This window comes from Schistocerca nitens, chromosome 5, assembly GCF_023898315.1.
Source record: "Schistocerca nitens isolate TAMUIC-IGC-003100 chromosome 5, iqSchNite1.1, whole genome shotgun sequence".
Classification (NCBI taxonomy): Eukaryota; Metazoa; Arthropoda; class Insecta; order Orthoptera; family Acrididae; genus Schistocerca; species Schistocerca nitens.
In genome coordinates this window covers 665,177,267-665,192,244 of record NC_064618.1, presented here as the reverse complement: position 1 = coordinate 665,192,244, position 14,978 = coordinate 665,177,267, and the positions used below count along the sequence as shown (strand labels likewise).

At 44.1% G+C, this 14,978-nt stretch overlaps 1 protein-coding gene across 1 annotated transcript in view; it reads left to right on the top strand.

Annotated features, from left to right (window-relative positions):
• Positions 1 to 14,978, top strand: part of LOC126260648 (hexosaminidase D-like) — a 381,617-nt gene that overhangs the window by 261,242 nt on the left and 105,397 nt on the right. The window lies entirely within an intron of this gene.

The following is a 14,978-nucleotide window of genomic DNA, read 5'->3' as shown; positions in this document are numbered from 1 at the left end:
CGTGGCGAACAAACGTTTTATTATGTTTTACTGTACCCGTTAATACATATCGCAAAAACCGAATATCGCAGTGGGCGAATTTGTTACCGCTCTATCGAATGCGCACGTAAAATTCCATTTTAAAAACAACTTTGTTTGTAATAGGGGACAAACTCACGCTTTCTACTAACCCTGGGCGTTGAATGAAAGACGTAAATAGCAGTATTTGTTTGAACTGACTCCACCTGACCATTGCAGTAACAACGTTGTAAATATCTGGCGAAACTGCAGAGAAAATGCGCCTGGCGACACTTAGGAGAGACGTCGGTCCACTGCCGCGTCACAAATTGTCACTTTTATCTTCCTTGACTGGCTTGTAAGAGGCATTGCCTTAGTATTCTTCACATTCATGCGCATTATACAGGGTGATTCAAAAAGAATACCACAACTTTAAAAATGTGTATTTAATCAAAGAAACATAATATAACCTTCTGTTATACATCATTACAAAGAGTATTTAAAAAGGTTTTTTTTCACTCAAAAACAAGTTCAGAGATGTTCAATATGGCCCCCTCCAGACACACGAGCAATATCAACCCGATACTCCAACTCGTTCCACACTCTCTGTAGCATATCAGGCGTAACAGTTTGGATAGCTGCTGTTATTTCTCGTTTCAAATCATTAATGGTGGCTGGGAGAGGTGGCCGAAACACTATATCCTTAACATACCCCCATAAGAAAAAATCGCAGGGGGTAAGATCAGGGCTTCTTGGAGGCCAGTGATGAAGTGCTCTGTCACGGGCTGCCTGGCGGCCGATCCATCGCCTCGGGTAGTTGACATTCAGGTTTCATAACTAACCTTTTTCGTAGGACTCTCCATACAGTTGATTGTGGAATTTGCAGCTCTCTGCTAGCTCTGCGAGTCGATTTTCCTGGGCTGCGAACTAATACTTGCTGGATGCGTGCTACATTTTCATCACTCGTTCTCGGCCGTCCAGAACTTTTCCCTTTGCACAAACACCCATTCTCTGTAAACTGTTTATACCAACGTTTAATACACCACCTATCAGGAGGTTTAACACCATACTTCGTTCGAAATGCACGCTGAACAACTGTCGTCGATTCACTTCTGCCGTACTCAATAACATAAAAAGCTTTCTGTTGAGCGGTCGCCATCTTAGTATCAACTGACGCTGACGCCTAGTCAACAGCGCCTCAAGCGAACAAATGTACAACTAAATGAAACTTTATAGCTCCCTTAATTCGCCGACAGATAGTGCTTAGCTCTGCCTTTTGTCGTTGCAGAGTTTTAAATTCCTAAAGTTGTGGTATTCTTTTTGAATCACCCTGTATATTCCTCACAGCCACCTGGACTAATCGTGCACCGAACACATCGTAACCTCTCCACATCTGCGCTTACAATCCAGAAATAAGTAGTGGACCCTCTGTACCAGGGCTTCCCAACCTTTCCAACTGGCGGACCCCTTCTTCAGTCGAAAATCCATGACGGACCCCTAGTCAGTCAAGCGAAACCCATGGAAACTGAAAGCTTCTTAATGCAAGTGCCATGTTCCCAATGACCCCACCTCCATCGAAATATGAATAGTCTTTGGTTTAGAGATGAATGAAAACAACTTGAAATTAACGATCCGATTATGGCTCTGAGCACTATGGGACTCAACTGCTGAGGTCATTAGTCCCCTAGAACTTAGAACTAGTTAAACCTAACTAACCTAAGGACATCACAAACATCCATGCCCGAGGCAGGATTCGAACCTGCGACCGTAGCGGTCTCGCGGTTCCAGACTGCAGCGCCAGAACCGCGCGGCCACTTCGGCCGGCGATCCGATTATGAGATTTGCTGCAATGGTATGAGCTTTGCCTGTTTTTGCCACTCGATAACTAACCAAGAAAGAAGCTTTTAATGAATATTCATTAATTGTTTTTGCAAGAGTTTTCATGCAGTGCTGAGAAGCTGCTAGTTCAGCACTCTTCTTTTTAAATAAATCGATGTCTTTAGCCTGGAAACCCGGGTGAGTACCTTCAAAATGACGGCGCAATTTAACTGGAAGCATTGAACTGTTCGGAAGGACAGGCGCACAAATTACACACTGAGCTTTAGCCTCCTTTGTCTCCATAAAGCCCATTTCTAAATAGTTATCGTTGTACTTATGCTTCTTGGTTATCCCACTTAAAAAAAAAAAAGTTTCAACTGGCTCTGAGCACTATGGGACTTAACTTTTGAGGTCATCAGTCCCCTAGAACTTAGAACTACGTAAACCTAAATAACCTAAGGACATCACACACATGCATGCCCGAGGCAGGATTCGAACCTGCGACCGTAGAGGTCTCGCGGTTCCAGACTGTAGCGCCTAGAACCGCTTGGCCACTCGGGTCAGCTATCCCACTTCCACAGGATATTGCAACCAATGGAGTACTTGCAGCGTTTTCACATAATAAATCCGGCTGTGGAGCTTCTTGTGATTGTTCTTCCTTTGGCCGTTCTCCCTCCTCATTCATTTCAATTGGAAACTTCCCTTGTTGTGAAGGCGATGGAAAAACTACACCCTTCTTCAATGATCCTGACTTCAGCCACCGATCCATGATAGAAGTAATAAACTGGTCAAAAATCGACTTACGAAATAGGTAGTGCACTGACAAGGCAAGTTCAACATTTAATGATGCCTGGGGCCGCATACGTGCCAGCGAGCGCTGTGATTGGTCGACAAAGCTCGCTCCGCACACGCGTAAAACGTTTCAGTGCATCTAGCGCCGTGAGCCGGCGCACAAACGACTTCCGTATACTTGGCGAAACAGTCGATCAGAGAAGCCGCATTCTTCGGCACTAAACTGTGTATGCGTTCTCACTTAGGAACCGCAGAGGCAGCTTCGGAATACGACCTGAAGTAAAAGACCACATGTTTTTCACACGAAAAAATAGTGATGAATTTGATTTTCACATTTTTATTCAATAATTTTACTCATTATTTTACACGATTTGGTGAAAGGTGGCCGCGGACCCCCTAGAAAGAGTCGGCGGACCCCTAAGGGGTCCGCGGACCACACGTTGGGAAGCCCTGCTCTATACTATTCTCTCGTCCCACAGTGCTGGTCCGAGATTAGCAAGGAATTAGCGTTCCGTGGATACAGTGCCGTTAACATCACAGCACGAACGGCTGTGTTTGCAGAGGTTACGTGACCGGGAAGCTTCGGCGGCTGATGAAGGACGTCGCATTACGTTCAGCTGTAAATCGTTGTTCTGCACTATCCCGCATGACCATTTGCGAGTATGGCGGCGACGTGGACAGACGTCCAATTCTTCCACTCCCTGAGAGACTCACAGCCGTGTTATTCCTGATGTCATGGTGTGAGGTGCCATCGAGTATGACTTAAAGTTCCGGCTCACATTGACTGAAGAAGCTCTGATGGCACAACGATACATCACGGGCATCCTGCGTCGTCAAGTGTTACCTCTCTTGCGGCACTATCGTGGTGTCATTTTGCAAACAGAACAATGCTTATGTAACCATGGCACGTTTCTCTGTGAACTGGTGGCGTGATGTTGTACTCCCGTGGCCAGCAGAATCCCGAGATCTGTCCCCGAGAGAACGTGTGTGGGACCAGCTCCGACATGAAGTCTGTCCCAGAGCCAGTATACAGTAAGCCAAGGACCAGTTACAACGGCTTCTTGACATACACTCCTGGAAATTGAAATAAGAACACCGTGAATTCATTGTCCCAGGAAGGGGAAACTTTATTGACACATTCCTGGGGTCAGATACATCAAATGATCACACTGACAGAACCACAGGCACATAGACACAGGCAACAGAGCATGCACAATGTCGGCACTAGTACAGTGTATATCCACCCTTCGCAGCAATGCAGGCTGCTATTCTCCCATGGAGACGATCGTAGAGATGCTGGATGTAGTCCTGTGGAACGGCTTGCCATGCCATTTCCACCTGGCGCCTCAGTTGGACCAGCGTTCGTGCTGGACGTGCAGACCGCGTGAGACGACGCTTCATCCAGTCCCAAACATGCTCAATGGGGGACAGATCCGGAGATCTTGCTGGCCAGGGTAGTTGACTTACACCTTCTAGAGCACGTTGGGTGGCACGGGATACATGCGGACGTGCATTGTCCTGTTGGAACAGCAAGTTCCCTTGCCGGTCTAGGAATGGTAGAACGATGGGTTCGATGACGGTTTGGATGTACCGTGCACTATTCAGTGTCCCCTCGATGATCACCAGTGGTGTACGGCCAGTGTAGGAGATCACTCCCCACACCATGATGCCGGGTGTTGGCCCTGTGTGCCTCGGTCGTATGCAGTCCTGATTGTGGCGCTCACCTGCACGGCGCCAAACACGCATACGACCATCATTGGCACCAAGGCAGAAGCGACTCTCATCGCTGAAGACGACACGTCTCCATTCGTCCCTCCATTCACGCCTGTCGCGACACCACTGGAGGCGGGCTGCACGATGTTGGGGCGTGAGCGGAAGACGGCCTATCGGTGTGCGGGACCGTAGCCCAGCTTCATGGAGACGGTTGCGAATGGTCCTCGCCGATACCCCAGGAGCAACAGTGTCCCTAATTTGCTGGGAAGTGGCGGTGCGGTCCCCTACGGCACTGCGTAGGATCCTACGGTCTTGGCGTGCATCCGTGCGTCGCTGCGGTCCAGTTCCAGGTCGACGGGCACGTGCACCTTCCGCCGACCACTGGCGACAACATCGATGTACTGTGGAGACCTCATGCCCCACGTGTTGAGCAATTCGGCGGTACGTCCACCCGGCCTCCCGCATGCCCACTATACGCCCTCGCTCAAAGTCCGTCAACTGCACATACGGTTCACGTCCACGCTGTCGCGGCATGCTACCAGTGTTAAAGACTGCGATGGAGCTCCGTATGCCACGGCAAACTGGCTGACACTGACGGCGGCGGTGCACAAATGCTGCGCAGCTAGCGCCATTCGACGGCCAACACCGCGGTTCCTGGTGTGTCCGCTGTGCCGTGCGTGTGATCATTGCTTGTACAGCCCTCTCGCAGTGTCCGGAGCAAGTATGGTGGGTCTGACACACCGGTGTCAATGTGTTCTTTTTTCCATTTCCAGGAGTGTATTTCGAACCATATCAGGCCATGCATTTAAGACAGAGAGGGTGCAACGTCATGCTGATAAGTGGGCTCATACTGTCAGGTTTTATTTTGTAAGTCTGACTCTGTTTTGCAATACTGCAATAATATCACATATCCTCTAACTCGAGAACTTTCGTTTCATTTCATCTTTCCCTGCTGGGTGCTTCACTTTTATTGTCAGGTAGCGTGTTTGCAGAAGATGGAAGGTGCATACATGTATCGCACCTAACATCCTCTACACATTTGCTACATTTATCTATATTCCTTTGTACTCGTCATAGTTTGGTAGTTGTGTTCGTACCAATGCAGTTAGTTTGGTTACAGCTTCCTACTCTAGATAATCGAAATGCTGTTTGTACGCAGCTAAGTTACTGACAACAGGAGGACTGTTGCATAATTGTATGCTGAAAGATTTCCGAACAAAATGATTTGCATCCTTTTACATTCAGAAAATTCCCAGGCTCATCAAGAGACGAACTGGAAAGTTGAAAGTGGGTACTACATTCTCTGCCTTGAGTATTTCCAAGAGTACACCGTTTACTGACCCTAAGACTTATTTCAGAAGATATGTTAAAGAAAGGCAAACCTACGTTTATAGTATTTGTAGACTTATAGAAAGCTTTTGACAATTTTGACTGGAGTACTCTCTTTGAAATTCTGAAGGTAACAGAGACAAAATACTGGGAGCGTAAGACTATTTACAATTTGTACAGAAACCAGATGGCAGTAATAGGAGCCGTGGTGCAGTGTTGAAAGTAGAGTGAAACAGGGTTGTAGCCTATCCCCGATGTTATTCAATCTGTACACTGAACAAGCAGTGAAGGAAACAAAAGAAAAATTGGAGTAGGAATTAAAATTCAGGGAGAAGAAATAAAAACTTTGAGGTTTGCCAGTGACATTATAATTTTGTCAGATACAGCAAAGGACGTGGTACAGCAGTGGAACGAAATGGACAGTGTAATGTTTTGAAAAGTGGATATAAGTTGAACATCAACAAAAGCAAAGCAAGGATTTTGGAATGTAATCGAATTAAATCAGTTGTTGGTAAGGGAATCAGATGCGGAAAAGAGACACGGAAAATAGTTGATGAGTTTTCTTATTTGGGCAGGAATATAACTGATGATGACAGAAGTAGACAGGATATAAAATGTAGACTGGCAACGGTAAGAAAAGCATTTCTCAAGAAGATAAATCTGTTAATATCGAATATAGATTTAAGTGTTAGGAAGTCTCTTCTGTAGGTATTTGGATTGTAGCCATATATGAAAGAGGATAAATCCTTTCGAAATGTAGTGCTACAGAAGAATGCTGAAGATTAGATAGGTAGATGATGTAACTAATAAGGAAGTATTGAACAGAATGGGGAGACAAGAAATTTCTGGCAGAATTTAACCAAAACAAGGGATCGGTTAATAAGACACATTCTGATATATCAAGGGAACAACAATTCCGTATTTGAGGTAAGTGTGGGAGGTAAAAATCGTAGTTGGAGACTGAGAGATGAATACAGTAAACAGATTCAAAAAGATGTAGGTTCCAGTAGTTATTTGGAGATGAGGCTCGTACAGGATAGAGTAGCGTGGAGGGCTGCATCAAACTAGTCTTCGGCTTGAAGAGCATAATACCTACAACAAAGGCTTTTACTTACAGCGAAGTGTGTTTTCTGTACTAGATACATTTTGAGTTGTGTAGCACGAGAATTGCACGGTATTAAGAATTATGTTACACTTAATATAGGCCTTTGGAACGCTGTATGAAATATTGTCAATTTTTTTCCCAGTATCAGGTGTCAAAATTGGGTTCCAGCTGTCTACTCTTGGTGTGAACTTTGCATTCCAGGAAGCGTACTGAAAAATCAAAGTTTTCCTGAAAGGCAACGAGACGTGCATGGCCAGTGTCTATTTGTGACACCTAATAGCAGAAAGAAATGAGGAGTAATTGATGAGTTATTCGTTCAGCCAACATTGGTACAGTAAATTTCGAATACCATGCTGTACTACTGAAAGCAGAAAAAATTCAACATACATAGAAAGCAGACAGTACTGTATGTAGGCGCCACTGTTTTGGTAACAGTGCGTGCAGGATATGCGCTACCCACTTGCAACTTCCTGGCCTCTCTGATACTGTGGAGTGATTCTGTTCAGAAACCTTTCCGCAAACAATTACGTAGCATTTCTACTATTGCTATGGACTCTGCTATACTCAAATACCATGTAGGACAGTTCAGTACTTGTGTACTAGTACATGACGTAATGCTATGAACATCGTTACTGATACACAACTGCACGGTTTTGACGAGAACAATGGACTAAGGAAATTTGAAAAAGTTGCGTAAGAAGGCCGTCAGCTGCAGAGCACGCATCCACATTGCACTGATGGCTATTGGGTTGCTCAGTAAAAATAGTCAGACGAATATTACATGACCTGCATCCGAGGCAGCAATATTTCTTGTTTTGATATTTCTACTGCTGCACGTACAGCGTGACTCGGTGACAGAATGAGTACCACCTGACGCAGTACTGTGGAATAAACGCTTGTGCGTCAGACATGACAGTTGGCGACAGGAGCTTCAGTCAAGGATAAAACTTAATGTGTATAAGAGTAAAAAATGGAGCAACTGCTAAATTAGCAAATACACAGTGCATCTCAACAAGTAACACCCATTTTTATTAAAACTAGGGTGTTAGGCAGCGAAAACTAAGAATAATTATTCCTCTGTGAGCACGGATGTGTAATGAATGGTTCGCACGATTTGTAGATCTGGAAATCCTCATCTCGGTTGATCATGTTGTGTGCTAATTGCATTTCCACACTTTTCCTTGACTACTGAATCAAAATAGGATTGGATTCAGGGCACTATCCTGACTTTCCCGTAATTCGCTTGATGGAATGGCTAGTGGAAATACAGTGTTCAGTCACTGCAGATTTGTTGGTCTGCAGTGACCAGTGAGTCGCTGGTGTTCAATGCACCGTACTTGTAAAGTGCGTAGTGTCTGTCCAACCTAACTTTTAGCAAACTCTCAAGTTATTACAAGTATACTCATCTCTCGTAGAAGCAGATAATATTTCTTATAAGCTATCGTCTTGACCGGTGGGCGGCAGTTGAAATCCACTTTATGGTGCTTCAATACTTTGGCAATTTTTGAAGAATAACGAAGAAGCATAAAATGGATGTGATCTGCAGAGCAAATAGCGACAGTAGGATAGCGTTTCAAAATGGCGTCTGTCATCGAGGTGCTTGGACATTGAATTTCTCACTGCTGAAGAAAAATGCGCCAATTGAAACGCATCGACGCTTGTTAGAGGTGTATGGAGATGATACCGTATCAATCCGTAATGTAGAATGGTGTATACTGTGTTTCGGTGGTGGTGAAAAGAATGTGCTTGGGAAGCCACGACCCAGCCGATTCTGTTCAGCTGTGATCCCTCATAATGAAAGTTGTATAGGTCTCCTCATCTGTGGTGATGGGCGAGTTACAACTGTGGAGAATTCTCCAACAAAGCAATAGTTCAAAGCCCAGCCATCAGCAGGCAAAGGGATGTCCACTGTCTTCTGGGACAAAAAGGGTGTGATTCTTCTAGACGTCTTGGAGCCAAAGCATGAACTTTAAAAGCCGACACAGGTCCCACAACAGGTATGCGACCATGGAACTCAGTGCCAAATTTCAATGTTTTGTCCTGTCACCTCTGTACAGTCCTGATTTAACACCTTCACAGACGAATATATCTTTGCTTCATTTACATAAAGATTAATTAAATTGAATAAAGCCAGAATAATTTCACTGCCCGAAAACGAAAAGTTGGCATTGTACTTCCTTTGGCGTTGGGTCACGTGCATGCCACGCCAATGCCATGCTTGGCGCCAAGTGACTCGTCATGCCATGCCAGAGGGAGCCATACCTGAAGCCGTCTGCTCACGGGAGTTGAAAACGTACATGGACGAGGAGGTGGTCGCGTCACAGTGTGGAATTTCACGTTCAGATATACTGTGAATCGTGAAATGGAGGAGCTGGTATGTCAGATTTTTGCCTCGTTTAGAGGAACACAGTCAATGAAATGCGACATCGTTTCTACGTCATAAGCAGAATTTGGGAGCCACATGTCGTGTGGATTTAAACTTCAAATTTGCTGTTTTTTATTACAGAGTATATCATGAATATGTGCTATTTCAAAGCATCAGAAAACTAAGGATCCCTTGAAAACGCGTCGTTTTACATGCGATTTGTTCGATAAAATGACGGAACTCGCCACGTCTGTCCTATTGACAGTTTACGAAAGTTTCTGCTGTGGTTGTGTGATTGTCTCCTTACCAAGGATAATAAGAAACGATCCTGAGTTCAGTATTGAAGCTTGATGTGAGACTATAAGTTGCGAAAAAATCAATTTTTTAATCAAAGAATTTCCTCAAAATGAATGAGACAGACTGCATAATGGAGAACAGACGTTAAAACCAAAACGGTTGTTCTTTTTCTCTTTTTTTACGTCGAAGGTAAAAGTTCACTGGCAAACCTACTACACCTTCAGATTTCAAACTCCGTGGGCCGACGTAAAAAGAGTAAGTGGCCAGTATTTTCTAGGAGCCTATGAAAGACTGATTACATCACCAACATTTACCACCGTCAGATGCTGTCGTCAAAAGTTTAACACGGTAACCATCCTGAGCTGGTTCAAGTTTTTAAGAGCGCAGCATGCAGATTCTTGTTGATCGTGTGGAAAAATAAAATGAAATGGTCTTGTCTTGTGGTATTGTGACTGGCTGGGAATCCCTCAAGAGTGAAGCTGTGCCGCCTGTTGCAAGTCCTTCAGTTGGAGGCCACTTACAGGACTTGCGTGTCCCTAACCCACAGTAGTATCCCTATCGGCGGAAGGGGACATACAACTAAACCTGGAATACGAAGCAAGTGTTCTTCCTGGCATATTTGTTCCTGGCGAGTGAAAAGGCAGACTGAAAAACGTTAAGGTCGGACCTTGATCAGATCCCTTGACCTTTCGGTTTCCAGATTTGCGCTTTACCACTGGAATACAATACCCGACGGAAAAGTGACGATATGTAGCTGAAGTCCCGCTTCATTTACCTGTGCTCTGTGCCTCAACTGTACTTTCCATGAAAATAAAACTCTCGTACTAAACGCTGTCGATATCTTTTTCTGTCCAGCTTGTATAGCATCGTAAAATCTCCTTGTGACACAGCTGCTGTGTTCGCTAGCATATGGATCTCGGACATGACTGCTGCGTGTTCAGTCTTTAGGTGCTTTGGAATCGTTAAAGCACCCCTCGTCAGTGGTCGTTTGATGACGACGGCGATGAATTTCGCAGCGTGGAAACAGTACGGGAACTCGGGGCCGGAGCGCGAGGGTCAATTTGTTTGCCCTCCTGCGTAATCCCTTTGTGAAGGCGACCACACAGGCGCCGGCAGAGTTATTGCCTGCGCCGCGCAAACACCTTGCCGGCTACCCGCCGCTCGCAGCGAGCTGCCTCGTGGCCTGTGTTACAGGGAGCGCACGGGCAGCCGTTGTCCGGCAGTGTCGCTGACGGAATAAATGACGTTCACTCACCTCTCACCGCCGTGTCATTCACCCGATACGGTTTATCGCCAGAGTTGATCTCCCTGTAATGTTATGCAGTCTCTTAATATACTGGGAGCAAAGGCGACCCGTGGTTTCAATCCAAGAGAGGGCTGCTAATCTGTTGATAGTGTGACCAAATCCGTGAATGTCCAACATCTTTTTAAACGGTTTTTTTGTCCCCTTCAATTAAGAGAAAATAGTACTCTTCAAATTAAGAAAACATTGCCGGAGATGAAACGGATAAAAACCGCACGGCATGCGGCGAATCGAATTAAAGTCCTTTGTGTCCGTAGTATGGAATTTCACTACTGAGTTGCCTCGTCACACTAGCTTTCGATCATGTCTCATAATACGTGATTTTGGCAGTTCTATATACCGCGCATGTTGCCAAAACATTAAAAAGCTCCTCAAGTAACGAAAAGAAACTCACTTCATCAAGCAAACGCCATTTCTCTTAATAGATTGTCAAACTGTCGCCAGGTGGTGAGTCTTATATTACCATATTTTAGTGCATTATAGAGTGATGTTACTTTACAAACTTAGTAGGTCTTTCACACGATGAGTAGAATGGCCAATGCCGGAAGCAAAAATGTATGTTTAACACAGTCAAAACAGCATTAATCGTCGATTAATCACGCATCATAGTCCAGTAGAGAGGTACACAGAGTGAAGCTTCAGCCGCTCAGCCGGTTACCTTTCGTTGTGAGCTACAAGACGTGAGTATCATGTGGAATTTGTGCAGCTTCCCAAAGCCGTTGTCACACGGGATGTCGTTTCTCATCTCGAAGCAAGCCCGACGTGGTGTTCGTCGCAGTTCCGCATTCACATTTTGTCGCCTCATGAAAGCACATTCCAACAGCGATGGAATTTATTCTCATCGGATCTATTTTAAAAGATTTCACTCCTTCACTCCCGTTGCTGAATGTTCAGGCCAACGTGTTGTGGATGGCTTCTCTCATTGTTCATTGACTTTTTGACAGTGAAATTTCGGTACCATTACCACACCACGATAGTGTAAGAAAAGAAAGAAAATAAAGTTACTGGACTTCGTCTGTACGAAGACAGATTCCTTCTTTGATGCAATCCCTGTTGAAATTGGCCCACTGTGAAATAATAACTAGCTGTTTCGATTAGCTGATGATATAAAAAAATGTGCACTTCAAAATATGTACGTAGAAAACACCTCTACGAAATTAATTGATTATTCAAAAAAAGGTTTTTGTGTGAGTGATACGAGCGACACTTACAATGTAGTACCAACGAATATGGACGCACGGAAAGAAGAGATACAGAGCCTTTAAAAAAATAGAAAATGATAAAATTATAAAGATATGCAAACATAATCTTATAATGAGGAAACCAATCTCTGCACTACAATTTCTCTACATATTTTCCAATGATTCTTTAAATAAAGAATGAGATAGTGTTATATGGCCCCCTTGAATGCTCAGAGTCAGTTATTTTAAAGAAAATTTCTTAACAGCAAAGACTTCCAGTGTGTAAGTTGCGTATACTTTCTGACATAAACTGGTAGTCATGTTAAGGGTTCTGGCCGCTAGGGAAACATTTCAGTCGTTGGCCTATGAAATAAGAATTACAGCAGATACATTTCTTATAATGAATAATATCGACTATTGCAGATAATACCTCTATTAAATTAATAAGAAAGACCCAGTATCTCTTAGAAAACAAAATGTGAAAAAAAATTGGAAAAAAGTTGACTCAAACCTGCCGTCTTTCGGCTCACGATGCTATCAACTATGCTACGTCTTCGACATGACAGCCGGGCTTCAAAAAATGGTTCAAATGGCTCTGAGCACTATGGGACTTAACATCTGTGGTCACCAGTCCCCTAGAACTTAGAACTACTTAAACCTAACTAACCTAAGGACATCACACACATCCATGCCCGAGGCAGGATTCGAACCTGCGACCGAGAACCGCTAGACCACCGCGGCCGGCAGCCGGGCTTCCGTATATGGTGTACACTGTGTGAAAGCTGTAATTACAAATGCCATTATTTGATATTTAGCTATTCGGCTCTGAAACGGTATACTTTCCTAGCACACAAGTTATAACTACAGACATCAAACACGAGAACCCTTCTTAACTTCTGATATGCAGTTTCCTGTCATTGTATCATAACAAATAATATCTGAAATGATGAATTTACAAGAGATACTTAGTTTTCTGAGGCTTTGAAGTAGCATGTAATCAGATCACATACTCTGTAAAAAGAGGACACAAAATACAAAGTTTAACAACATACAACATGGCGGGTCCTGAGTTCTGCTTATGACGTAGAAACGAAGTGGCATCTCATTGACCATGTTCCTCTCAACAAGGCAATAATGTGACATGCCTTATTCCTCATTTCGCGCTTCGCAATAAAGTGGAAATCGGAATTCCACGCTGTGACGAGACAACCAACTCGCACACGTACGTTTTCACCTCCCGTGAGCGGACGGCTTCAAACGGGGCGCCAACTGGCGTGGCGTGACAAGTGGCGTAGCGCGTGCCATGGAATTTGTGTGGCATGCATGTGGCTCGACGCCAATAGAACTGAAGTGGTCAGTGAAGGTGTTCTGGCTTTAGTCGGTTTAATTAATCTTTCATGCAAATGAAGTAAAGCTACATGCATTTTTGTAGTTAGCCATTAAAATTTTTATCTTACACGTAAAGAAGAAAGTTTTGATTTTCATTTGTGTTCCTCATTATGCAATCGATTTTGAGGAAACTGATTGAAAAAATGTTTTTTTCATATCTTATTGTCTCATGTTTTAGCTTCAGTACTGACCTCTGTATCGGTTCCTGGGTACATAGACAATCACACAATCAAAGCAGAAACTTTCGTAAACCATCACAAACACAGACGTGGTGGGTGGCGAAAGTGTGGCATGCCATATTATCAGTACAGCGTGTATAAATTTCGTCAGTCCGTTAGGCACTGCGCCATTAGCCTGTGTGTATTCAAAGTTGCAAGTTAGACGCATGTATTGCGCCACGTAGCTTGCCACGTCAATGCGGTAGGCGCCTTAGGTTTAACTTTTTGAGCATTCTAGAAATCCATAAGGGCAGTACTCACGAGTAGAACACGGGAGCCGGCCGCTGTGGCCGAGCAGTTCTAGGTGCCTCAGTCCGGAACCGGTCTCCTGCTGTGGTCGCGGGTTAGAATCCTGTCTCGGGAATGGATGTGTTGTGTGATGTCTTTAGGTTAGTCAGGTTTAGGTAGTTCTAAGTCTAGGGGACTGGTGACCTCATATGTTAAGTCCCATAGTGCTTAGAGCCATTTGAACTTTTTTTTGAGAACATGGGAAGTGCCATAACCTGGTTTCCCAGAAACCTCGCTCAGTGGAAGAGGAGTCAAAATAAGCGAACAATAGTGTTTGCTTATCCGTAGATGCTCCACCGTTTCTGAAAAACGACCGTCAACGTTTTCCACATAGTTTCGATGATTTTTAGCGCGCGATAAGTTCAGATCAGCTGATGGAATAGCCCCCAGTGTCGCGGTCTCTAACTTTTGCGTCTCCTGTTCGAAATTCAATTATTATTTTTATTGATTTTATTTTATTTCAGTTTTTTATTTTGTTTACCCACGTCCCATGAATGTTTCTTATCGAGTTAGCGGATACTAGGGCGTTAAATCAAATGTAAAATTAGAATTGGATTTCACAAGTGTCATACATTTATTTCGCAGGGTGGTCCACTTAAACTTTTCAGCGCAAATATCTCCGGAACAACGAGAAATATTGAAAAACGACTTTCAGAGGTATGAATGTAAGACAGGGGCTCATGAAAGTAAATGCTATGAGACATTGTAAAACGTAAGCAAATATTAATATCAGCTCAAACTTTGGTTATTTTTATGAGCATCCCGTATTATTTCATACGCAATAAATGACATGAAAAGTCGGAAAAAGAATGTCGTTGGTTGCATCACAATGCGTCAAGTACATCTCGAGAAACTGCAGGGTGGAATTGAAGATTGAAATAAACGAAACGCGCCGCTACTGCAGGTAGCGAGATAAAAGCGTGAACCCCACGGCGCCCGTAATCACCATGTGATTGTCGTGCTACGATGCAACAGTCGCTGTACTTATTGCTATTTGCGCTGTTATTAAGTGAACTGGAAACAGTACAGATTAGAGAATTCCAGTCGCACGACTACTTACAGCTACCATTTACCATTCTGTTAAAACCTTGGTCAACCTTTAATTACGTTCGCCCTGGTCAGTGATATTTGGTTTCACGTTACCGTTATGTCCGTTCTAGTACTGTAGTATTGTTTCCAGTCC